Here is a 25,823-nt window from a genome sequence, read left to right on the forward strand (position 1 = left end):
GCTATGGTGTTGCTAGGCGGTTGCTAGGGTATTCTGGGTGGTTGCTAGGCGGTTGCTAAGGTATTTTGGGTGGTTGCTAGGTGGTTGCTAGGGTGTTGCTAGGCGGTTGCTAGGGTGTTCTGGGTGGTTGCTAGGCGGTTGCTAGGGTGTTCTGGGTGGTTGCTATGGTGTTGCTAGGCGGTTGCTAGGGTGTTAGGCGGTTGCTAGGGTGTTCTGGGTAGTTGCTATGGTGTTGCTAAGGTATTCTGGGTGGTTGCTAGGGTATTCTGGGTGGTTGCTAGGCGGTTGCTAGGGTGTTCTGGGTGGTTACTATGGTGTTGCTAGGCGGTTGCTAGGGTATTCTGGGTGGTTGCTATGGTGTTGCTAGGTGGTTGGTAGTTGTCACAGATGGTTACTATGGAGTTTTTATAGAGTTCTTAGCATGATCTTGGTATGATTTAGCACTTAACTAATCGCTATTAGCATGTAGCTATTCACTGCTAGCATGTGTAGCATGTTGGAAGTGCTGTTTGCTAGCATGAGTCAAAAGAGCCAAACCTCATCTCTATACGATGTTCTGATGCAGAGATATAGGTCTTGCAAAACGGTTGCTAGGGTACTCAAGTTTGGTTGCTATGGAGTTGCTTGGGAGCTGGGAGCTTTAAACTTAATAAGTTTAAAGTGGTTTGAAGTTTAAAGTAGTTTACGAGTTTTTGAGTTTTGAGTTTATAAGTTTAAATGAGTTTAGTGTGTGTGTGTGTGTGTGTGTGTGTGTGTGTGTGTGTGTGTGTGTTCACACACACACACACACACACACACACACACACACACACACACACACACACACACACACACACACACACACACAGAGTTTATGAGTTTAGAGTTTATAAGTGTATAAATTGATGAGTTTATAAGTGTAAGATTTTTTGAGTTTAGAGTTTATAAGTTTTAAATGAGTTTAGAGTTTATAAGTTTAAATGAGTTTAAGAGTTCAAAGTTTATTAATTTATGAGTTTAAGAGGGCATAAGTCTATGAATTCATGAGTTTATAAGTTAATTAGTTTATAAGTGTATGAGTTTAGAGTGCATTAGTTTAAATTAGTCTCAATGGCTCATATAGTATATAGAATGGCAGTTTGGTTTAGTCTTCAAGGTGTTTAGATTTAAATTTTTGTCGGTTTGAATTTTTTAGAACTCCCAATGTAAGTCAATGGGAGTTTTTGAATGAGTTTTTTCGAGTTTTGATCGTCATTTTTAGGAAAACCGTAAGTCCGATCAGTCTGAAAAGATATAGCACACCGAGTCAGATCAGTTTGAGTGTCTGTGCCGAGTTTGGAGTATGTGGAGTTAAAGCTCTAGGAGGAGTTTGAGTTGTAAATTTTTACGCTCAGAAGAATAATAATAATAATAATAATAATAATAATAATAAGTTTAAATAGGATTTCAATATGTTGGCTCTCTCAAGCCAACTTAATAAGTTTAAATAGGATTTCAGTAAGTTGGCTCTCTCAAGCCAACTTAATAATAACTAGATGCAAAAGTTCATCGAGACAAACTTTAAGTTGGCTTGAGAAAGTTTGGACCAGAAAGTTTAAAGAAGTTTAAAATAGTTTGGAGTTTAAATTAGATTAAAGTTTAAAGTAGTTTAAAGTTTAAATTAGTTTAAAGTTTAAAGTAGTTTAAAGTTTAAATTAGTTTGAAGTTTAAAGTAGTTTAAAGTTTAAATTAGTTTGAAGTTTAAAGTAGTTTAAAGTTTAAATTAGTTTGAAGTTTAAATTAGCTTAAAGTTTAATGTAGTTTAAAGTTTAAATTAGTTTGAAGTTTAAATTAGCTTAAAGTTTAAATTAGTTTAAAGTTGAAATTAGTTTAAAGTTTAATGTAGTTTAAAGTTTAAATTAGTTTGAAGTTTAATTTAGCTTAAAGTTTAAATTAGTTTGAAGTTTAAAGTAGTTTAAAGTTAAAAAGTTGTTGGGGGTTTTCTAGTGGGTTGCTAAGGTATGTTGGGTGGTTGCTAGGCGGTTGCTAGGGTGTTGCTAAGCGGTTGCTAGGGTATTTTTGGTGGTTGCTAGGGTGTTGCTAGGCAGTTGCTAAGGTATGTTGGTGGTTGCTAGGCGGTTGCTAGGGTGTTCTGGGTGGTTGCTATGGTGTTGCTAGGCGGCTGCTAAGGTATTTTGGGTGGTTGCTAGGGTGTTGCTAGGCGGTTGCTAGGATGTTCTGGGTGGTTGCTAGGGTGTTGCTAGGCAGTTGCTAGGGTATTCTGGGTGGTTGCTAGGGTGTTCTGGGTGGTTGCTAGGCGGTTGCTAGGGTGTTTTGGGTGGTTGCTAGGCGGTTGCTAGGGTGTTCTGGGTGGTTGCTAGGCGGTTGCTAGGGTGTTCTGGGTGGTTGCTATGCTGTTGCTAGGCGGTTGCTAGGGTGTTTTGGGTGGTTGCTATGGTGTTGCTAGGCGGTTGCTAGGGTGTTCTGGGTGGTTGCTAGGGTGTTGCTAGGCGGTTGCTAGGGTGTTCTGGGTGGTTGCTATGCTGTTGCTAGGTGGTTGCTAGGGTATTCTGGTTGGTTGCTAGGGTGTTCTGGGTGGTTGCTATGCTGTTGCTAGGTGGTTGCTAGGGTATTCTGGTCGGTTGCTAGGGTGTTCTGGGTGGTAGCTAGGCGGTTGCTAGGGTGTTCTGGGTGGTTGCTAGACGGTTGCTAGGGTATTCTGGGTGGTTGCTATGGTGTTGCTAGGCGGTTGCTAGGGTGTTCTGGGTGGTTGCTAGGGTGTTGCTAGGCGGTTGCTAGGGTGTTCTGGGTGGTTGCTATGCTGTTGCTAGGTGGTTGCTAGGGTATTCTGGTTGGTTGCTAGGGTGTGCTGGGTGGTTGTTATGCTGTTGCTAGGTGGTTGCTAGGGTATTCTGGTTGGTTGCTAGGGTGTTCTGGGTGGTTGCTAGGCGGTTGCTAGGGTGTTCTGGGTGGTTGCTAGGCGGTTGCTAGGGTATTCTGGGTGGTTGCTATGGTGTTGCTAGGCGGTTGCTAGGGTATTCTGGGTGGTTGCTATGCTGTTTCTAGGCGGTTGCTAGGGTATTCTGGTTGGTTGCTAGGGTGTGCTGGGTGGTTGTTATGCTGTTGCTAGGTGGTTGCTAGGGTATTCTGGTTGGTTGCTAGGGTGTTCTGGGTGGTTGCTAGGCGGTTGCTAGGGTGTTCTGGGTGGTTGCTAGGCGGTTGCTAGGGTATTCTGGGTGGTTGCTATGGTGTTGCTAGGCGGTTGCTAGGGTATTCTGGGTGGTTGCTATGCTGTTTCTAGGCGGTTGCTAGGGTATTCTGGGTGGTTGCTAGGCGGTTACTAAGGTATTCTGGGTGGTTGCTAGGCGGTTGCTAGGGTGTTCTGGGCAGTTGCTATGATGTTACTAGGTGGTTGGTATTTGTCACAGATGGTTACTATGGAGTCTTTACAGAGTTCTTAGCATGATCTTGGCATGATTTAGCACTTAACTAATCGCTATTAGCATGTAGCTATTTACTGCTAGCATGTGTAGCATGTTGGAAGTGCTGTTTGCTAGCATGAGTCAAAAGAGCCAAACCTCATCTCTATACGATGTTCTGATACAGAGATATAGGTCTTGCAAAAACGGTTGCTAGGGTACTCAAATTTGGTTGCTATGGAGTTGCTTGGGAGCTGGAAGCTTTAAACTTAAGAAGTTTAAAGTGGTTTACGAGTTTGAGTTTTGAGTTTATAAGTTTAAATGAGTTTAGAGTTTAAGTTTAAATGAGTTTAGAGTGAGTGTGTGTGTGTGTGTTCACACACACACACACACACACACACACACACACACACACACACACACACACACACAGACACACACTCAGAGTTTATGAGTTTAGAGTTTATAAGTGTATAAATGCATGAGTTTATAAGTGTACAAGTTTTTGAGTTTAGTTTATAAGTTTAATTGAGTTTTGAGTTTATAAGTTTAAATGAGTTTAGAGTTTATATGTGTAAATGAGTTTAAAGAGTTCAGAGTTTATTAATTTATGAGTTTAAGAGTTCATAAGTCTATGAATTCATGAGTTTATAAGTTAATTAGTTTATAAGTGTATGAGTTTAGAGTTCATTAGTTTAAATGAGTCTCAATGGCTCTTATAGTATATAGAATGGCAGTTTGGTTTAGTCTTCAAGGTATTTTGATTTGAATTTTCGTCGGTTGGTGAGTTTGAATCTAAATTTGAATTTTTTAGAACTCCCCAATGCAAGTCAATGGGAGTTTTTCCGAGTTTTGATCGTCATTTTTAGGAAAACCATAAGTCCAATCAGTCTGAAAAGATATAGCACACTTGGTCAGATCAGTTTGAGTGTCTGAGCCGAGTTTGGAGTATGTAGAGTTAAAGCTCTAGGAGGAGTTTCATATAGAAATTTTAGTCTCGGAATAATAATAATAATAATAATAATAACTAGATTAAAAAGTTCGTCGAGACAAACTTTAAGTTGGCTTGAGAAAGCCGGACCAGAAAGTTTGAAGAAGTTTGAAGTTTAAATTAGTTTAAAGTTTAAAGTAGTTTGAAGTTTAAAATAGTTTGAAGTTTAAAGTAGTTTAAAGTTTAAATTAGTTTAAAGTTTAAAGTAGTTTGAAGTTTAAAGTAGTTTGAAGTTTAATTTAGTTTAAAGTTTAAAGTAGTTTGAAGTTTAATTTAGTTTAAAGTTTAAAGTAGTTTGAAGTTTAATTTAGTTTAAATTAATTAGGGTGTTCTGGGTGGTTGCTATGGTGTTGCTAGGTGGTTGCTAAGGTATTCTGGGTGGTTGCTAGGCGGTTGCTAGGGTGTTCTGGGTGGTTGCTAGGGTGTTGCTAGGCGGTTGCTAGGGTATTCTGAGTGGTTGCTAGGCGGTTGCTAGGTTGTTCTGGGTGGTTGCTATGGTGTTGCTAGGCGGTTGCTAGGGTATTCTGGGTGGTTGCTAGGTGGTTGCTAGGGAGTTCTGGGTGGTTGCTATGCTGTTGCTAGGCGGTTGCTAGGGTATTCTGGGTGGTTGCTAGGCGGTTGCTAGGGTGCTTTGGGTGGTTGCTATGCTGTTGCTAGGGTGTTCTGGGTGGTTGCTATGGTGTTGCTAAACGGTTGCTAGGGTGTTCTGGATGGTTGCTATGATGTTGCTAGGCGGTTGCTAGGGTGTTTTGGTGGTCGCTATGGTGTTGCTAGGCGGTTGCTAGGGTGTTCTGGGTGGTTGCTATGATGTTGCTAGGCGGTTGCTAGGGTATTCTGGGTGGTTGCTAGGGTGTTGCTAGGCGGTTGCTAGGGTATTCCAGGTGGTTGCTAGGGTGTTGCTAGGCGGTTGCTAGGTTGTTCTGGGTGGTTGCTATGATGTTGCTAGGCGGTTGCTAGGGTGTTCTGGGTGGTTGCTATGATGTTGCTAGGTGGTTGCTAGGGTGTTTTGGTGGTTGCTATGCTGTTGCTAGGGTATTCTGGGTGGTTGCTAGGGTGTTGCTAGGCGGTTTCTAGGGTGTTCTGGGCGGTTGCTATAGTGTTACTAGGTGATTAGTAGTTGTCACAGATGGTTACTATGGAGTTTTTATAGTTCTTAGCATGATCTTGGCATGATTTAGCACTCAACTAATCGCTATTAGCATGTAGCTATTCACTGCTAGCATGTGTAGCATGTTGGAAGTGCTGTTTGCTAGCATGAGTCAAAAGAGCCAAACCTCATCTCTATACGATGTTCTGATACAGAGATATAGGTCTTGCAAAACGGTTGCTAGGGTACTCAAGTTTGGTTGCTATGGAGTTGCTTGGGAGCTGGAAGCTTTAAACTTAAGAAGTTTAAAGTGGTTTGAAGTTTAAAGTAGTTTACGAGTTTTGAGTTTATAAGTTTAAATGAGTTTAGAGTTTAAGTTTAAATGAGTTTAGTGTGTGTGTGTGTGTGTGTGTGTGTGTGTGTGTGTGTGTGTGTGTGTGTGTGTGTGTTTGTGTGTGTGTGTGTTCACACACACACACACACACACACACTCAGAGTTTATGAGTTTAGAGTTTATAAGTGTATAAATTGATGAGTTTATAAGTGTTAGAGTTTTTGAGTTTAGAGTTTATAAGTTTTAAATGAGTTTAGAGTTTATAAGTTTAAATGAGTTTAAGAGTTCAGAGTTTATTAATTTATGAGTTTAAGAGTTCATAAGTCTATGAATTCATGAGTTTATAAGTTAATTAGTTAATAAGTGTATGAGTTTAGAGTTCATTAGTTTAAATGAGTCTCAATGGCTAATATAGTATATAGAACGGCAGTTTGGTTTAGTCTTCAAGGTATTTTGATTTGAATTTTCGTCGGTTGGTCAGTTTGAATCTGGATTTGAATTTTTTAGAACTCCCCAATGCAAGTCAATGGGAGTTTTTCCGAGTTTTGATCGTCATTTTTAGGAAAACCGTAAGTCCGATCAGTCTGAAAAGATATAGCACACTTGGTCAGATCAGTTTGAGTGTCTGAGCCGAGTTTGGAGTATGTGGAGTTAAAGCTCTAGGAGGAGTTTCATATAGAAATTTTAGTCTCGGAATAATAATAATAATAAGTTTAAATAGGATTTCAGTAAGTTGGCTCTCTCAAGCCAACTTAATAACTAGAATGTACATTTCCTGAAGAAAATGTGAAATGGTGCTTGCAGTGGCAAAACTCTCCACTCGGTTGCTAGGGTGTTGTACATGATTGCATACGAGCCAACAACCATGTCTGTACGATGTTGTGGAGCTGAAATATAGCTTCTATATGTTGCAATATGGTTTATATGTGGCTCTAAACGGTTGCTAGGGTGTTCCGGGTGGTTGCTATGCAGTTGCTAGGTGGTTGCTAGGGTGTTCTGGGCGGTTGCTATGGTGTTGCTAAGCAGTTGCTAAGGTGTTCTGGTTGGTTGCTAGGCGGTTGCTAGGGTATTCTTGGTGGTTGCTAGGGTGTTGCTAGGTGGTTGCTAGGGTGTTCTGGGTGGTTGCTATGGTGTTGCTAGGCGGTTGCTAGGGTATTCTGGGTGGTTGCTAGGGCGTTGCTAGGCAGTTGCTAGGGTGTTCTGGGTGGTTGCTAGGCAGTTGCTATGGTATTCTGGGTGGTTGCTAGGGCGTTGCTAGGCAGTTGCTAGGGTGTTCTGGGTGGTTGCTAGGCAGTTGCTAGGGTATTCTTGGTGGTTGCTAGGCAGTTGCTAGGTGGTTGCTAGGGTATTCTTGGTGGTTGCTAGGGTGTTGCTAGGTGGTTGCTAGGGCATTCTGGGTGGATGCTAGGGCGTTGCTAGGCAGTTGCTAGGGTATTCTGGGTGGTTGCTAGGGCATTGCTAGGCAGTTGCTAGGGTGTTCTGGGTGGTTGCTATGGACTTGCTAGGCCGTTGCTAGGGTATTCTGGGTGGTTGCTATGTTGTTGCTAGGCGGTTGCTAGGGTATTCTGGGTGGTTGCTAGGGCGTTGCTAGGGTATTCTGGGTGGTTGCTATGGTGTTGCTAGGCGGTTGCTAGGGTATTCTGGGTGCTTGCTAGGGCATTGCTAGGCAGTTGCTAGGGTGTTCTGGGTGGTTGCTAGGGCGTTGCTAGGCAGTTGCTAGGGTGTTCTGGGTGGTTGCTATGGACTTGCTAGGCCGTTGCTAGGGTATTCTGGGTGGTTGCTATGTTGTTGCTAGGCAGTTGCTAGGGTGTTATGGGTGGTTGCTAGGGCGTTGCTAGGCAGTTGCTAGGGTATTCTGGGTGGTTGCTATGGTGGTGCTTGGCGGTTGCTAGGGTATTCTTGGTGGTTGCTAGGGCGTTGCTAGGCAGTTGCTAGGGTATTCTGGGTGGTTGCTATGGTGTTGCTAGGCGGTTGCTAGGGTATTCTGGGTGGTTGCTATGGTGTTGCTAGGCGGTTGCTAGGGTATTCTGGGTGGTTGCTAGGTGGTTGCTAGGTGGTTGCTAGGTGGTTCCTAGGGTATTCTTGGTTGTTGCTAGGGCGTTGCTAGGTGGTTGCTAGGGTTTTCTGGGTGGTTGCTATGGTGTTGCTAGGCAGTTGCTATGGTATTTTGGGTGGATGCTAGGGCGTTGCTAGGCAGTTGCTAAGGTGTTCTGGGTAGTTGCTACGGTATTTTTGGTGGTTACTAGAGCGTTTCTAGACGTTGCTAGGGTGTTCAGGATGGTTGCTAAGGTATTTTTAGGGCCCGAGCACCGATGGTGAGAGGACCCTATTGTTTTTGCTCCGTTTATTATTCTTCTTCTTCTTCTTCTTCTCCAAAGTGAATCGCTTTTTAGAGGGCCTAAACATGCTCGAAAACTCATGAAACTTTGCACACGCTTCAGAAGTGGTGAAAATTTACGTGTGATATGGTTTTCAGAATTGGGGGGGGCAAATTCGGTAAATTATTGCCCCCACATTTTGCCCCGGCTCCTGGTTTCACGTACAGGTATGAAATTTGGTACATACATGTAATGACCCAATACCTACAGAAAAGTCTCTTGGAGCATAGCCCTAAACACAACAGGAAGTGAGCTATTTTGAACTTCCTCCTAGATTTTGGGCATTTTTCGTAATTTCCTGATGTTGTACTTTAACGAACTCCTCCTACAGATTTGATCTGATCCTCTTCAAATTTGGTGAGTGTAATCTTAAGGCCTTTGTGACGTTAAATTGCGAAGATCTAGAGTTTTCGTCGAAGGGTGTGCCCTCGGCGGCCTGACAAACATCTATCTATAAATTACAGGAACGTCTGTCTGTCTGTCTGTCTGTGTGTGTGTGTGTCTGTTCCTCGCATATCTCTCGAACCGTTAGTCCGATTGATTTCAAACTCGACAGGTGTCTCGCCACGGGCACGAGTAAGTGCAGTGCCAAGTTTGACATTGTTTGGATGAAAAATGCAAAAGATATCGTTAAATATATCATTTTTAGAAGGTTGTGGTTTAAAAATAAACATTCTGACATTAGAGAGTTGTATCGGTCAAAGAAGCCCCAAGAAGGCTGTGGTTTAAAAATAAACATTCTGACATAAACACTCAGTCAGCTACACTGTTTACTTCTGAATATTATAGTTTGGTTCCCGAACGTGATAAATCCATCTATCTATAAATTACAGAAACGTCCGTCTGTCTGTCTGTGTGTTTTTCGCATATCTCTAGAATGTGAGATAACCACTAAATGTGTGAAAACCACTATTTTCTGTTTCAAACTTTCACATAGCATCTTTAGGTTATAACAACATTGAAAATCAAAATCTGGATTTGAATTTTTTAAGATTTATTATAAAAACGGATTATTTTTTCCCAAAAATGCAATAAATTCATGACTTTTTTTTTTTTTTCAAAATGCTATTAATCCATTGAATCAATATAAAGTTATTTTTGATCATATTGCCATCGCAAGAAATATCTCCTGAACTTTTTTGACGGCGATCAGCTCACAAAAACTGATTTTGCACGGGCACTTTGCACTGCTCCCTGAATCGAGGTGCTTATTCATTTGTGGATGTAAACTGAATCTGTAAGTCAGCTATGCTGTTAGTGTTTACTTCTGAATATTATATTTCATTCTGGTGCGCTTAACGTTGTCGCTACTGTGTAATAATAGCCTATGCTATTCACCAACTAAACATATCCTATTCAATGCGTTCACAGTCTCTTTCACGGGCATCATTTGTAGTTGCCTATTCACAAACTGTTTGCTCAAGCATAGCGTTTTCTCGGAGTTCACTGTGTGCTTTTTACCATGCACAAATAAAAATGTCACTGAACTTTTGCTGTGTAATTGTAACAATGAGCACACACCAAACCAACAATTACTAAAAACACACACAAAAACTGATTTTGCACGGGCATTTTTTGCACTAGTTCACCCAATTTCGGCCTTTTGGTGATATATGCATGATCAGATAAGTTCAATATTAATGTTGCTTGGAGTTCTGATGTTGCTAGGCAACCACAGACAGCCTGCAGTAACTCAGGCATACAATTTTCAATCTGCCACAAACTTCACATGTTTGATAAGACTCCTGTCCTGAACACATGCCAATGCTCATTATGATTATAGCAATAGCACCACCTGCTGGTAGCAGGAAGTGTGGCAAATACAAAACGTGCTTGAAAAATCATGAAACTTTGCACACGCTTCAGAAGTGGTGACAATTTACGTGTGATGTGGTTTTAAAAATTGGGTGGGGCAAAATGGCTTACTTATTGCCCCTACATTTTGCCCCGGCTCGACGTTTCACGTACAGGTATGAAATTTGGTACACACATGTAAAGACCCAATACCTACAGAAAAGTCTCTTGGAGCATAGCCCTAAACACAACAGGAAGTGAGCTATTTTGAACTTCCTCCTAGATTTTGGGCATTTTTCGTAATTTCCTGATGTTGTACTTTAACAAACTCCTCCTACAGATTTGATCTGATCCTCTTCAAAGTTGGTGAGTGTAATCTTAAGGCCTTTGTGACGTTAAATTGCGAAGATCTTTAGTTTTCGTCGATGGGTGTGCCCTCGGCGGCCTGACAAATGTTAACCAAATTTCGGCCTTCTGGTGATATATGCATGATCAGATAAGTTCAATATTAATGTTGCTTGCAGTTCCGATGTTGCTAGGCAACCACAGACAGCCTGCAGTAACTCAGGCATACAATTTCCAATCTTCCCCAAACTTCACATGTTTGATAAGAGTCCTGTCCTGAACACATGACCATGCTCATATTTGGTTATAGCAATAGCGCCACCTGCTGGTAGCAGGAAGTGTGGCAAATACAAAACGTGCTCGAAAAATCATGAAACTTTGCACACGCTTCAGAAGTGGTGAAAATTTACGTGTGATATGGTTTTCAAAATTGGGTGGGGCAAAATGGCTTAATTATTGCCCCTACATTTTGCCCCGGCTCGACGTTTCACGTACAGGTATGAAATTTGGTACATACATGTAATGACCCAATACCTACAAAAAAGTCTCTTGGAGCGTAGCCCTAAACACAACAGGAAGTCAGCTATTTTGAACTTCCTCTCAGATTTTGGGCAGTTTTTGCCATTTCCTGATGTTGTACTTTAACAAACTCCTCCTACAGTTTCTATTGTTTTTGCTCCGTTTATTATTCTTCTTCTTCTTCTTCTTCTCCAAAGTGAATCGCTTTTTAGAGGGCCTAAACATGCTCGAAAACTCATGAAACTTTGCACACGCTTCAGAAGTGGTGAAAATTTACGTGTGATATGGTTTTCAGAATTGGGGGGGGCAAATTCGGTAAATTATTGCCCCCACATTTTGCCCCGGCTCCTGGTTTCACGTACAGGTATGAAATTTGGTACATACATGTAATGACCCAATACCTACAGAAAAGTCTCTTGGAGCATAGCCCTAAACACAACAGGAAGTGAGCTATTTTGAACTTCCTCCTGGATTTTGGGCATTTTTCGTAATTTCCTGATGTTGTACTTTAACGAACTCCTCCTACAGATTTGATCTGATACTCTTCAAATTTGGTGAGTGTAATCTTAAGGCCTTTGTGACGTTAAATTGCGAAGATCTAGAGTTTTCGTCGAAGGGTGTGCCCTCGGCGGCCTGACAAACATCTATCTATAAATTACAGGAACGTCTGTCTGTCTGTCTGTCTGTGTGTGTGTGTGTGTCTGTTCCTCGCATATCTCTCGAACCGTTAGTCCGATTGATTTCAAACTCGACAGGTGTCTCGCCACGGGCACGAGTAAGTGCAGTGCCAAGTTTGACATTGTTTGGATGAGAAATGCAAAAGATATCGTTAAATATATCATTTTTTAGAAGGTTGTGGTTTAAAAATAAACATTCTGACATTAGAGAGTTGTATCGGTCAAAGAAGCCCCAAGAAGGCTGTGGTTTAAAAATAAACATTCTGACATAAACACTCAGTCAGCTACACTGTTTACTTCTGAATATTATAGTTTGGTTCCCGAACGTGATAAATCCATCTATCTATAAATTACAGAAACGTCCGTCTGTCTGTCTGTGTGTTATTCGCATATCTCTCGAATGTGAGATAACCACTAAATGTGTGAAAACCACTATTTTCTGTTTCAAACTTTCACATAGCATCTTTAGGTTATAACAACATTGAAAATCAAAATCTGGATTTGAATTTTTTAAGATTTATTATAAAAACGGATTATTTTTTCCCAAAAATGCAATAAATTCATGACTTTTTTTTTTTTTTCAAAATGCAATTAATCCATTGAATCAATATAAAGTTATTTTTGATCATATTGCCATCGCAAGAAATATCTCCTGAACTTTTTTGACGGCGATCAGCTCACAAAAACTGATTTTGCACGGGCACTTTGCACTGCTCCCTGAATCGAGGTGCTTATTCATTTGTGGATGTAAACTGAATCTGTAAGTCAGCTATGCTGTTAGTGTTTACTTCTGAATATTATATTTCATTCTGGTGCGCTTAACGTTGTCGCTACTGTGTAATAGTAGCCTATGCTATTCACCAACTAAACATATCCTATTCAATGCGTTCACAGTCTCTTTCACGGGCATCATTTGTAGTTGCCTATTCACAAACTGTTTGCTCAAGCATAGCGTTTTCTCAGAGTTCACTGTGTGCTTTCTCCCATGCACAAATAAAAATGTCACTGAACTTTTGCTGTGTAATTGTAACAATGAGCACACACCAAACCAACAATTACTAAAAACACACACAAAAACTGATTTTGCACGGGCATTTTTTGCACTAGTTCACCCAATTTCGGCCTTTTGGTGATATATGCATGATCAGATAAGTTCAATATTAATGTTGCTTGCAGTTCCGATGTTGCTTGCTTTGCACACGCTTCAGAAGTGGTGAAAATTTACGTGTGATATGGTTTTCAAAATTGGGTGGGGCAAAATGGCTTAATTATTGCCCCTACATTTTGCCCCGGCTCGACGTTTCACGTACAGGTATGAAATTTGGTACATACATGTAATGACCCAATACCTACAAAAAAGTCTCTTGGAGCGTAGCCCTAAACACAACAGGAAGTCAGCTATTTTGAACTTCCTCTCAGATTTTGGGCAGTTTTTGCCATTTCCTGATGTTGTACTCTAACAAACTCCTCCTACAGTTTTGATCTGATCCTCTTCAAATTTGGTGAGTGTAATCTTAAGGCCTTTCCTAAAGGTGCCGGGTGGCGGTGGCAGGGGTGCGAGGGCCCTTTTCATCGCTGCTTGCAGCTTTAATTTTTAGTTGCTATGGTGTTACTAGGTGGTTGGTAGTTGTCAAAGATGGTTACTATGGAGTTTTTATAGAGTTATTAAAATCTTTAATAACGAGTGCCTTCAGTACGGCACTCGGCCTGCGGCCTCGTGCCTATGGCCGAATAGGCACAAGCATGGAGCAATATCGCAAGGCCACGAGTGTAATATCGCGTTAAAAAATACAAAAAAATGTAAAAAAAAAAATTTTTTTGGTTTAGGGTGGTTGCTAGGGAGCTCTTAGTGGTTGCTAGGGTGCTGAAACTGGTTGCTATGGTGTGGCTATGAAGATTTTAGGTCATTACTTATTGGCTGCTTGATAATATAAATCCTCTGAGGGAGAGAGAGAGAGGGAGAGACGCAGGGGTGTCAGGCCCTTTGGAGTCTGTGTGTGTGAAAACGTCGGTTGGGATTCAAATATTTTTAGAATGCCCAATGTAAAGTCAATGGGACTTTTTTGGCCGCTTTTTCGTCCGCTGTGCGAACATCGTACACCCGATCGCTTAGAAAAGTCATAGCACACCTCTCCTCAATGAGCCGGTCGATTTGACACCTCACTCAGGGGTCTGAGACAAACGGTGCGGGGCGAGTTTCGCGCCAAACTTTGTCCAGAATAAAAATAAGAATAATAACTAGAATGTACATTTCCTGAAGAAAATGTGAAGTGGTGCTTGCAGTGGCAAAACTCTCCACTTGGTTGCTAGGGTGTTGTACATGATTGCATTCGAGCCAACAACTATGTCTGTACGATGTTGTGGAGCAGAAATATGGCTTCTATATGTTGCAGTATGGTTGCTAGGTGGCTCTAAACGGTTGCTAGGGTGTGAATTCAGTTACCATGGTGATAGTTACAGACTGTTTCCCAACCAAAACAAAACAGCCAACCCCCATCTCTATACGATGTTCTGATGCAGAGACATGGGTCTTGATAAACGGTTGTTAGGGTCCTCTGTTTGGTTGCTAAGGAGTGGCTTGGCAGCTGCCAATGATGAAACTGCAAAGGCTTCTTGTCACTGTGAATGATATAAACCAACTCCCATGCCTCTGTGACATTCAGAATGGAAGATATCCCTCTTTGGATTTTGGTTGCTAGGGTTCTCTGTTTGGTTGCTATGGATTTCCTTGACAGCTGCCAATGATGAAACTGCAAAGGCTTCTTGTCACTATGAATGATATAAACCAACTCCCATGCCTCTGTGACTTTCAGAATGGAAGATATCCCTCTTTGTATTTTGGTTGCTAGGGTTCTCTGTTTGGTTGCTATGGATTTGCTTGACAGCTGCCAATGATGAAACTGCAAAGTCTGCTTGTCAGAATGAATGATATAAACCAACTCCCATGCCTCTGTGACATTCAGAATGGAAGATATCCCTCTATGGTTTTGGTTGCTAAGGTGCTCGACAATGGTTGCTAAGGAGTGGCATGGCAGCTGCCAATGATGAAACTGCAAAGGCTTCTTGTCACTATGAATGATATAATCCAACTCCCATGCCTCTGTGACATTCAGAATGGAAGACATCCCTCTATGGTTTTGGTTGCTAAGGTGCTTGACAATGGTTGCTAAGGAGTGGCTTGGCAGCTGCCAATGATGAAACTGCAAAGGCTTCTTGTCACTATGAATGATATAATCCAACTCCCATGCCTCTGTGACATTCAGAATGGAAGACATCCCTCTTTGGATTTTGGTTGCTAGGGTTCTCTGTTTGGTTGCTATGGAGTTGATTGGCAGCTGCTAATGATGAAACTGCAAAGGCTTCTTGTTAGTATTAATGATATAAACCAACCCCCATCTCTATACAATGTTCTGACGCAGAGATATAGGTCTTGCAAAAACGGTTGCTAGGGAACTCTGTTTGGTTGCTAGGGAGTGGCTTGGCAGCTGCCAATCATGAAACCCCAAAGGCTTCTTGTCACTATGAATGATATAAACCAACCCCCATCTCTATACAATGTTCTGATACAGAGATAGATGTATTGCTAAATAGTTGCTAGGGTACTCTGTTTGGTTGCTATGGAGTGGTTTGGCAGCTGCCAATGATGAAACTCCAAAGGCTGCTTGTCAGTATGTATGGTATAAACCAGCTCCCATGCCTCTGTGACATTCAGAATAGAAGATATCCCTCTTTGGAATTTGGTTGCTAGGGTACTCTGTTTGGTTGCTATGGAGTTACTTGACAGCTGCCAATGATGAAACTGCAAAGGCTTCTTGTCACTATGAATGATATAAACCAACTCCCATGCCTCTGTGACATTCAGAATGGAAGATATCCCTCTAGGATTTTGGTTGCTAAGGTGCTCGACAATGGTTGCTAGGGAGGGGCTAGGAAGAGTGAAGGTGATTCATGATTGGCTGTTTGCTGCCCCAAGTCAAACGAGACCACCCTCAAGTTTCTATGACATTTCAGTCCGGAGATATCCCTTTGAACTCTTTCAATGGAAGTCTATGGGACTTGTTGCTAAGGTGCTCTAAATGGTTGCTAGGGCGTGGCTTGATAGCTTCACAATGATCCTGAGAGACTGATTGGTCGTCTGAATAAAATGAGCCCACCCCCTTGTCTCTATGACACTGTGATCCAGAGCTACGTTCATTACAAAATCCCTATGCAATTTACCATAGTAGGAAAAGCATGTGTGTTTCACGGGACATTCCTTCCCCATAGTAAGTCAATGGGGCAACTTTGGGATGCTCCTGCCCCCCAGGGGTGCAACTTTTACCCCATTGTGAGGTATGTTCTTACAGAGCCTATCAGCCTCTTCAAATGTGGCAAATCACACGTTTCTGCGAAATCCTCGCTCCGAGCTATGAGTGCTCAAAGTTCGTTGCAATGTTAAGTCAATGGAACTTTTTGGGCCGCTTTTTTGCCCCTGGGGTGAACACCGCACCCCCGATCGCTTAGAAAAGTCATAGCACACCTCTCCTCAATAAGCCGGTCGATTTGACACCTCATTCATGGGTCTGTGACAAACGGTGCGGGGCGAGTTACGCGCCAAACTTTTGTGTGGAAGAATAATAATAAAAAGAATAATAAGTATGACCAATAACAATAGTGATGCCTTGCTTTCAGCAAGCACCACTAATAATAAGTATGCAAGAGAACACTAATGATGCCTTGCCTTTGGCAAGCACCATTAATAAGTTTAAGTACAATATCAGTAAGTTGGCTCTCTCAAGCCAACTTAATTATAACGGACTCATGGGCGTCAGAACCACTGTATATGGGTGGGACAGGACCCACCCACTTTTTAAGATCAATGATATTATACCCACTCACTTTTACCGTCTCTAATTCAGCGCATTTGTCTGTCTGCTTTCAGAGCGCCGTCAGTTAAATCCATTCCACTTGATAAGTTAAAATAAATATTTTTTTTTAATTAAAATTAGTAAATTAAACTCAATTTCCGCTGAATCGCTACATTCTCAACGAGCCGCAACTGACGAAAGTAACCGCCCATTGTACCTTTCCAGTCAAATATTGCATTGCAAACATCAATAACAGCTTTAAGTTGTCATTGCGGGCAAATTACCGTAGTAGGGGTATAATCCACGGATAGCTGTGCATTTAATCAGGGTCGGCGCCAGGACATACGGAACAAGGGGGCCTCGTTGTTTCACTGGGGGGGGGCATACCTCTCCCACCCTCAATAATAATAATACACCCACTTTAAATTAAAACAACAACAACCACCTCTAAATCCATGATTGCTTGAATGATCAAGCACGTTAGGTGTTTTAGATGAATACAGATTATTATGAATAAAGAGTAGAAGTTGACTGAAAAAAAAAATACTTAAAACGTCATGACGTACAGTCATATTTCAATCAATTACATACAAGCTGCTAGTGATGTAATTTATTTAATCGCCTGTCGCGAGTGAAAATGCAAAGTTGCAAAGCTGATTTTATTCTAGTAAAACTAAACTAATTTACAAATATATATATATATATATATATATATTTATTTATTTTTAAATAGGCCTATATACTGTATATATCGTCGCTGTCGGGCGGAATCCTCGTATCTCTCAGGAAATTAAAAAAACGGCATATTTTTTGAGTTATTAAACATTGTATCGTTAAAGTTGGTATTATACCTTATATTGCTATCCTATACTGTTGTGTACCAACATTAACACAACATTTCCCCAAAATAATGTTTACGAGATTTACGAGATACGAGATTTATGACTTGGGAGCAGGGAGATACGAGGTTAATTTACGCTGTCATTGTTGAACGGTACGGACACAGACGTCGCTGCTGCCAGCAGTGTTCATCAAAGTCTGCGGTCGCGTTGAGCCTTTTGACAAGAGATAAGGCTTTAAGAGCCATTCAAATCTAATGATTGTGGTTACATACATCTTCCTAAACTTCACTTTAAATGTTTAAGAGATATGAGTGACGCATGCAATTGCAATACCAAAATAGGCCTACTAGGCTGTCTAAAACAGGCGGAAATTAATCTGCACGCAAACAAAGTAAGCGGTCGCGTTGAGCCTTTTGACAAGAGAAAAGGCTTCAGTAGGCTAGTTAACCCAAGCTAACGACTGTGGTTACATACATATTCCTTAACTCCAATTTAAAGGTTTAAGAGCTATAAGTGAAGCAGAACAAAAATAGATGAGCTGACTAACGTTAGGCTGTCTAATAGGCGGAAATTAGACCAGTAGACCTACCTTTTTTCTCCCATAAATAAAAACCTTGCTACTTGGGGTATTTTACATGCACAGTGCCAACTTCGAGTCAGTAAAATAATAATAAAAACAATAATTTAATGCTGGTATCCAAAACATTTAATTCAATTCAAGTATTATATTAGATACATTTTAAAACTTCAATGCACACGTATATTAAGCCTAGTAATAAGTAGACATTTAAAATACATCAATAACTGATATCATAGTTTAACACAGATAAAATCAGAGTTAAGGCTTGCTTTACGTGTTGCTCGACGAGGACTTCTTAATCGTTGGGACTTTCAATCCTGAGGAGACAAAATGCCGCGAGGCTCCCGCCCGCCGCGGAGTGAAGAAGAGGTGGAGTTACGAGGATTCTCAGACATGAGGACGCTCTCAAGCTATTTTCAACACTTTAGATTGGTTAAGAATTTGTAAAAATAACAGTAGGCTACCACGTGGGGACTGACCAGTAGCATCGATTTGTGAAATTGAAATTGAAATATGAAATTGACCAAATTTTGACATACGAGGTTTCCACCCGACAGGCGACAGCGACGATATGTAGTTAATTCAGGAATAATAAGAGGGCACAGTGGAACCGTCACCGTGCCTGTTGCTGAGTCTCAACGGATGAAATCGTGCTCCGAGGCAGGGTGGTTGGCTGACCAGAGGTGAGGGGGCACAGTAACCTAGGTGGCCGGGCCAGGCCCCCTGGGGCCCGCTCGTGGCGCCGACCCTGCATTTAATGCACGACGTGGAGGCAAAGAACCGCCCGACGTTAAGTGGAGTTTAGTTTACTTGTTTAATTAAAAGGCACCAGAATGAAATGGTATTTACTCTAGTAACATTTTTCTGGGGGAGGACTCACCCACTTTTTTTTTCTTCCGACGCCAATGAACGGACTGATCATAGAAGACATGTTAGATTGGGGAGGATTAGTGTATCAATGATGCAAAGCTATACAAGAGTTGATTTGTCACAGGGAAAATATTCAGTGTTAGACTTGAAACAACTAGTCTCAGAAAGTTTAGCTGGAAAATGCGATTGGAAAGTGTTAAATCAAAGTAGCTAGGTAGTGATAATTTTCCTATCATCGGTTTAGATATAACACAAACTGGTGGAAAGAATGCCAAGGTGGAAGTTTAAACCTGCCAAATGGGACAAATGGAGATATGTCATAGCAAAATGTCTGAAATAGTAATATGGGAGAATGTAGAAGTTTTTTATTATAAGTTATGTGAAGTTCTTCAGAGTACTGCTGAAGAAGTAATAGGTAAAAAAGAAGTCAGGTTACAGGAGGAAAGCCGTCCCATGAGTGTAGTGAGGCAATTAGTAAAATAAATAAAGCATTATTTAACTTAAAGTAACTTAAATTTATAAGAAGAAATTAGGAGGTATATGGAACAGAACATGATTAAGAACCCTCAATTACTGGAGGAAAAAGGACATTCTGGAGGATGTACGTTAGATTTAGAGTTTACCCTGTATGAGTTGAAGAAAGTCTTGCAGGGTTTAAACAAACTTTTCGAAAGAGATGACATTTGTTATGCAATGGTAAAACATCTATCAGAGACATCACTTAATATAATTTTGAGCCTCTTTAAGGTGTGAGAGTCAGGGAAGTTGCAGCTGACTGGAAGCATTGTGCCAATTGCAAAGCCAGGCAAGGATCATTCACAGCCTACTAACTACAGGCCCATTGTATTAACCTCGAACCTGTGCAAACTGATGGAGCGTATGGTTATACGCAGATTGGTGCATGTCATTGAGAAGAAAAACCTTTTCTCCCCATACCAAAGTGGTTTCCGGAAAGGGCGAAACACAATGGTCTCTGTTCTCTGCTCGGAAGCTGAAATAAAAAAGGCCCAAGTAAACAAGGAAGAATTAGTAGTAGTATTTCGTAGTATTTTTCCATTATGTGGAAAGAGGGACTTTCAATAAAATTAGACAGAATGGAAATAAAAAGAAGAATGTACAACTGGATCATGAATTTCTTGTTTAAAAGAACTACAAGTTAGAGTGGGTTCTGCATTTTCTCAGATATATCCAGTAGAGAATGGAACACTTCAAGGTAGTGTTTGTAGTCCTGTTCTGTTTAATTTAATGATTAATGGCATGTATACATAAATAAACATAGGGATAGGAAGGTCCTTGCAGATGACGGGTCAATGTGGAAAAGGGGGCACAATGTGTGGTATGTGGAGATGTGTATGCAGAATGCTGTTAAAAAAGTAGAGAATTGGGCAAATGAACGGAGTTTCTGTTTCTCTGTAGCAAAAACTCAGGTGATCTGTTTTACAAAAAGGAAAACCAATTTGATAATGAACATTAAAATGTATGAACAACAACTGTGGAACAAGTGTCAGTAATCAGATTTCTGGGAATGTGGATGGATTCAAAGCTGAATTTTAGAATTCATATCTAGAAAATGGTAGACAAATGTAAAAAAGCAATAAACGTGAGATGTTTGGTAGGAGCAGCTATTAATTATGGCATGTACAGTTCTGCATTTAAAACACTATACTTTTAAAGTTTGAGGAAATTCAAGCACTACGTATATGTTGTGAAAGATCATAACAGCAGTACAAGAAGAGATGGGTGAAATGCCTTAAGAATGCCTTAAGAAATTCAAAGTTAAATATGAGATACTGGATAGTTGGATAGTCATCCAGTTAAGAAAGTTCTGAAGGATTGTTGGGAGTACACTGTAAAAATTAAAGGTGCCTGGAGGAACCTTTTGGGGTTCTTCACTTTGCCACACTGGCGGAACCGTATGTAGATCCTCTAGGCACCCCTTTAAAAAGGGGCGGTTCTCTGAGGAACCACACAGGTTTCCTGAGGAACTCTTATATGAAGCACTGTGTGGAACCACTGTGGGTGCCTCCAGGAACCAAATTTCTATTTTTTTTTTTTTGGTATTAAATTAATTTCATGTTGTTACTACGGTTACCATAAACTTCTATTATAATAAACAAACTGAACCAAATACAAAATAAGAATTGTTTATTGCATATTTTAGATCCATTTTAATACATACACTTCAATGCACTTGGGGAAAAAAGCTAGTAATAGATTAATATCAATGAATACACAAAAAAAAATTGTATAATACATAAGTAACATGAATAATCAACCATGTGTATACAATAGGCTACACAAGAAAAGACATCTCAACAAAATGCACAGAAAACACATGTTCCATGTAATAAATCAATGTAAAAAATTTAAATTGACTAATTCACTAGTTCACACTTACAAATAAGTTAGATAGAATAAATGCGTATTTGGTGTGCTGTCCGAGGAGAGGGCTCCGGGCTCGGTATTCGGCCCGAACCCAGAGTACTCCCCCCGTATTCCTGGCTGTAAAGATTAAGCCAAGAGTGAGGAGTCGGGGTGGTGGAGGGATGCTGAAAAACTGTCAAGGAATATTAGGTGAGTTGACAGTGTGGATATATATATACTTCTTGTCATGCTGATTAGGGTAGACATAATTGTTTGATGACGAGTAGATTGGATAGCTTATTTGAACGTGCTCCTCCCGAACTTTGTTTATAAAACATCATTTAAAAATGTCCATCCTCACTTAATTTTAAAACGTGTTTCAGTTCGCTTAAGTCTGACGCAACTGTTTCCAAGTCCAAAAGCTCTCTCAGATGCCAAAAACAAACAACAGTGCTAATATGCACTCATTGTGCTGTAATATTCCTGAAAATTATGATCCTAACCTTTATATCTATTCCGAAATCTCAGATGGTTAGTTATTCAGCTATTTTGAATAATAAAATGTTGAAGTCTGGGATGCCGTGAGACTGGAGACTGTAATGTACACTATGGCTTTTGAAAAGCCATGTGTGACTTCAATCAACAGTTCCCATAAATGGCTGTTGAGTATTCTCAATATCTAGAAACAAGATAGAGGAAGTAGAGTAGAGGCTTCGACCCGGAAACAGTATTCCTTATGTCACAACAAGCAGAAAACATTTTCCATTTTAACAGAGTTAAGGTACAGTAAAATTATCTGTTGTTCTGTGAATGTTCACTGGTGAATTCAGTCATTTCAATAAGAATCCACACGATCAGCAATTTTGTGTGGTGGTTCATACATTACATTGCTACACTGCTGACAATGGTCAATGGACCTTTTTGCCTGTGTAATTTCACGAAATTCACAAATGAGACGCACCTTTAGTCACTGCAACATAAAATGCAATCAATTATAAAATCTTCACAAGGGACATGTGAGGTACTTAACGAGTTAGAAAAGTGAAAAGGTGCATCAGCTTCATTTTCCGTTTGTTTTTCCTCTTTTCTGGTGGATGGTCCAGGCACTTCAATGATTTTCAGGTCTACAGGAGGATTTTTATTCTTGTTCAAACTTCAAACTTGTATTTCAGCTTACCGAGATCCCTGCAAAGTACAAAATTTACTGTTAGTAAGGTTATTAAAGTGATAGTGGTGAAATTTAAATAATTTCCTCAGCCTTGTGACGTTCCAAACCTGTTTGACTTTCTGTCTGTGGAACCCAAAAGCAGATCTCAGGCATAATGCAACCCCTGTCACCGTTCGCTTTCACTGCATGAAACACAAGCAGAAAAAAAATTGTGTAAATCATTCATTAAACCATTCTTATGTACACTTGTCTAGTTCAATTCAATGCAACAATTTATGTAAAAATGGTTAAGCTCCAAAAATGTCCCAGAAAAGATCCTAAAAATAATCAATGAATTCACAACTCATGTGTTATGGTTTAAGTTTAAGTCTTATGAAGCCATTTAATAGCTTTTTCCTTTTTTTGTCGAAAAAGACCAAACTTGAAGTTATAATTCAGGGTTCAAATGTCTTATATTCAAATCAAGGTATAGCCTATAAAAAATGCATAGCATTAATGGCTCCAAACCTGTGATATTACATGAATGTAACCAGGGGTGCCGCCAGAAATTCTAGGCCCTATGGAAACCAAAATTTCTGGGCCCCCTACATTTTTTACAGATACAATTTAACCCAATAAACATGCCCTGTATACTTTAAAAAAAAGATACTTAGCACATTGCGTAGTTAAAATGTCTAAAGATTAGTACAAAGCCTACAAAAACAAGAAAAAAAAATGTATTTATACAAATTTGACTTATAAGTCAAACACACACGTAAAAACCATACTATTTCTATTGGCCTACTTAGTTTTCATAATATAAAATATTAAAATATCTATTTTGTAAACTCCTTATAGCCAATGGTTACAACAGACACATGTTTTATTCGTTTTTTTATATAATTTTTTTCTGGGGCATTTTATTCATATTAAGAACGTCAAGTTTGACATAATCGATCGTAGCAGCAGCACTGTCACTTCACAGAACACACGACACACACGGCAAACTGATTTTGTGATTTTTGAAGCGTATAGATTACTTTTTGTTTTGTAAAGTTATCATCATGTGGCGAACACAGTAGATAAGACGTGTTGAGAGGCTTCAATCTTCGTGAAGTTTCGCGCTCAGGCTCACCTTGTTCGGCTGAAGGTCCTTGCACACTGAATCCGAAATTTTCGCATGCGTTTTTTCGTATCCGTCATTCTGTGGCTCTAAAATGTCAAAATACCATTCAAACCCTTGTTACGGATGCGAAAAACGCAGTTGTTTTTTTTGACGGACGAAAGTTTCGGAGGCAGTGTGCAAGTGTGATTGACCTAACGTGAGGTTGTATTTATTTTTTAACGTGCTAAAATATCGGACGCGAATTTCGCACGAGGGGAGAAGGAGGACGTGTGTGTGTGCAGCAGCCGCTGAATCTGTGTAGCTATTTTTTACAGTCTATGGTGTAGAGACATGATAACCCAGAGATGTTATTATTGTTGGATGTAAATCATAATTCAGTAATTATTTTACTAAGCTAGCTAGATAATAGCAGGTCATGTAGCAACAAAAATAAGTAACTCTGAAAGTTTTGAAATACAGGAATAGGGCAAGATACCTTTCTTTTTGAAAAACTGTGTGACATACTGTCGACTTCGGCGTTCTCTGTCCTCTCTTTCCTTTCCTTTTTTGATGCCCTAACTTTTGATGTGACATGCCTGCGTGTGTCAATGTCTGCGCTGCATCATAGCAAGTGCAAGAGACGTTACACTAGCGATCGTAGCTCGGACAGAGCAGGTGGAATGAACCATTGTAAGGGGGAGGGGTGTGACTGAAACAGTAAATACATTATTTGTTTTTTAAATATTAAATCTATGGTCAAAACGGACAAAATACACATTTAGTGCATGAGGGGCCCTAGCACATTTAATGTATGTATAAAAAAGAGAAAAGAAATAAGAAAAGAAAAAGGGGGTCTGCTCTTCTGGGCCCTAAATCAGCCTGGGCCCTTAGAATCGTCCTAACCTTCCACCCCTTTACGGCGCCCTTGAATGTAACATGAATGAGATTTGAGAGCATGAGGGAAGAAGATTTTCAGAGAATAACTGATTAAAAAACAAGTAACGTTACACAGTCAAACAATACAATTGCACACAGAGTTCATAGTAATAAAGTACTTGCATGTGGTGCAGGTACTTACTGTAATTCAATGTTGCCACTGAAACATTGTACTGGTTGTTCTGGGGAAACAAAATAACAAAGCTGATTATTCACAACATAATATTTATTGACCACTAAATGGATTCAAAATGGTATTTGAGAGAATGAGGGCACCTGTAGTAGTAAAGTTAGGCTAAACAAAAACAGACCAAACTATATTAACCTGCTTTTGTTATTCATAACAAACGCCAATGACGAAATAAATTAGTTAGGCTATATCAGCAATTTGAAGACACAGTTGTACAGAATATGTTGAATTGAATTACTAACTTTAAATCAATCTAAGACAACAAGTCAATAATTTCCATTTGTTCATTAGATCACCGTAGTTAGCATCGCGGCTAAAACCTTCATACCAGATACTGTACAATAAACGAGTGGTAAACACTGTAAAAACGTAGTAATGTATAATAAATTTAGTTTATATATATGTGTGTTTGAATATATAGTGAGTATTTATATTTATTTGGCGAGTTTACAAACCTTGTAACGAAGAGCCGAACAAACGGCGGAAGATGCGGCAGGCTTTGAAGAGGAGAGCCGTTACTTTCAAACCGATGACGTCGATCAGCTGAGCTTTGTTGCGCGCGAGCAGCGCGAGCATCACTGAAGTGACGACAGCAGAGGAATAGCAGCAGTTTCGTGACTGAATAAAATCCTCCTGGTTCTTCTTCAAATAATAATAATTTATGAAGAAGTAAAAAATATTACTTTATTACTATTATTTATTCAATAATAATTAATGAATTTTTATTATTAATATTATTATTTTTTAGTGTTGTTGTTTAAGGTTTAAATTAATCAATAAAATAGGCCTATACTAAATAAATGTAAGCTACCCAGGTGAAAAAGACGTAGCTAGGCTACTGTTAAATGTATTAAAATGCATTAAAGTAGGTTATATTTGTATTGAAGGCCTACTAAAAACACACTCAAGTACATTTTTAATAGTAGCCTACGTATTTTTCACCTGGGTATGTATACTGAATCAAACTTAAGTAATAATAGGATAATAATAATATCATTCTGGCCTCACTGAACCATTGGGTTCCTCCAGATGCTGGCTTTAACATAAGAGATCCTCCAGGAACCACTTAAATGTTAAAAGATCTTCCAATAACCCTTTTATCACATTTAAGTTCCTCTATTTCCCCCCAAAGCACTTCGAGGTCTCTTAGTAATGAAAAGGTGACTCCAGAACCTCTGAACTAAATACAAAGTGCTTAAAGGATCCCATAAGTTCCAGCAAGAACCTCAAATATTGTCAATGCTCCTCCAGTAACCCTACCATAGGAGAAAGAGCTTTGAGGCACTTAAATTACATTTTTAAGTTCCTTGAGTATCCGACAGGATATTTGAGGCTCCTTTAGTTTTTACAGTGTATGATTATAAAAATAGCTTTGGATGGACTGCCAATGAGGAGGCACATAAAATGGGATTAAGTGACATCAATATTGCCTCTTCTGTG

At 39.9% G+C, this 25,823-nt stretch overlaps 1 long non-coding RNA gene across 1 annotated transcript; it reads right to left on the bottom strand.

Moving 5' to 3' along the window:
* Nucleotides 1-20,770: 20,770 nt before the first annotated feature.
* Nucleotides 20,771-23,892, bottom strand: LOC308686230. The gene is made up of 3 exons (XR_014029545.1): nt 23,754-23,892; nt 22,281-22,355; nt 20,771-22,190 (listed from the first exon to the last, which is right to left on the bottom strand). It is a non-coding gene; the product is annotated as an uncharacterized lncRNA (long non-coding RNA).
* Nucleotides 23,893-25,823: the final 1,931 nt, after the last annotated feature.

The sequence above is a fragment of the Scardinius erythrophthalmus genome, assembly GCF_964197995.2.
Source record: "Scardinius erythrophthalmus genome assembly, contig: HAP1_SCAFFOLD_49, whole genome shotgun sequence".
In the NCBI taxonomy this organism is placed as follows: Eukaryota; Metazoa; Chordata; class Actinopteri; order Cypriniformes; family Leuciscidae; genus Scardinius; species Scardinius erythrophthalmus.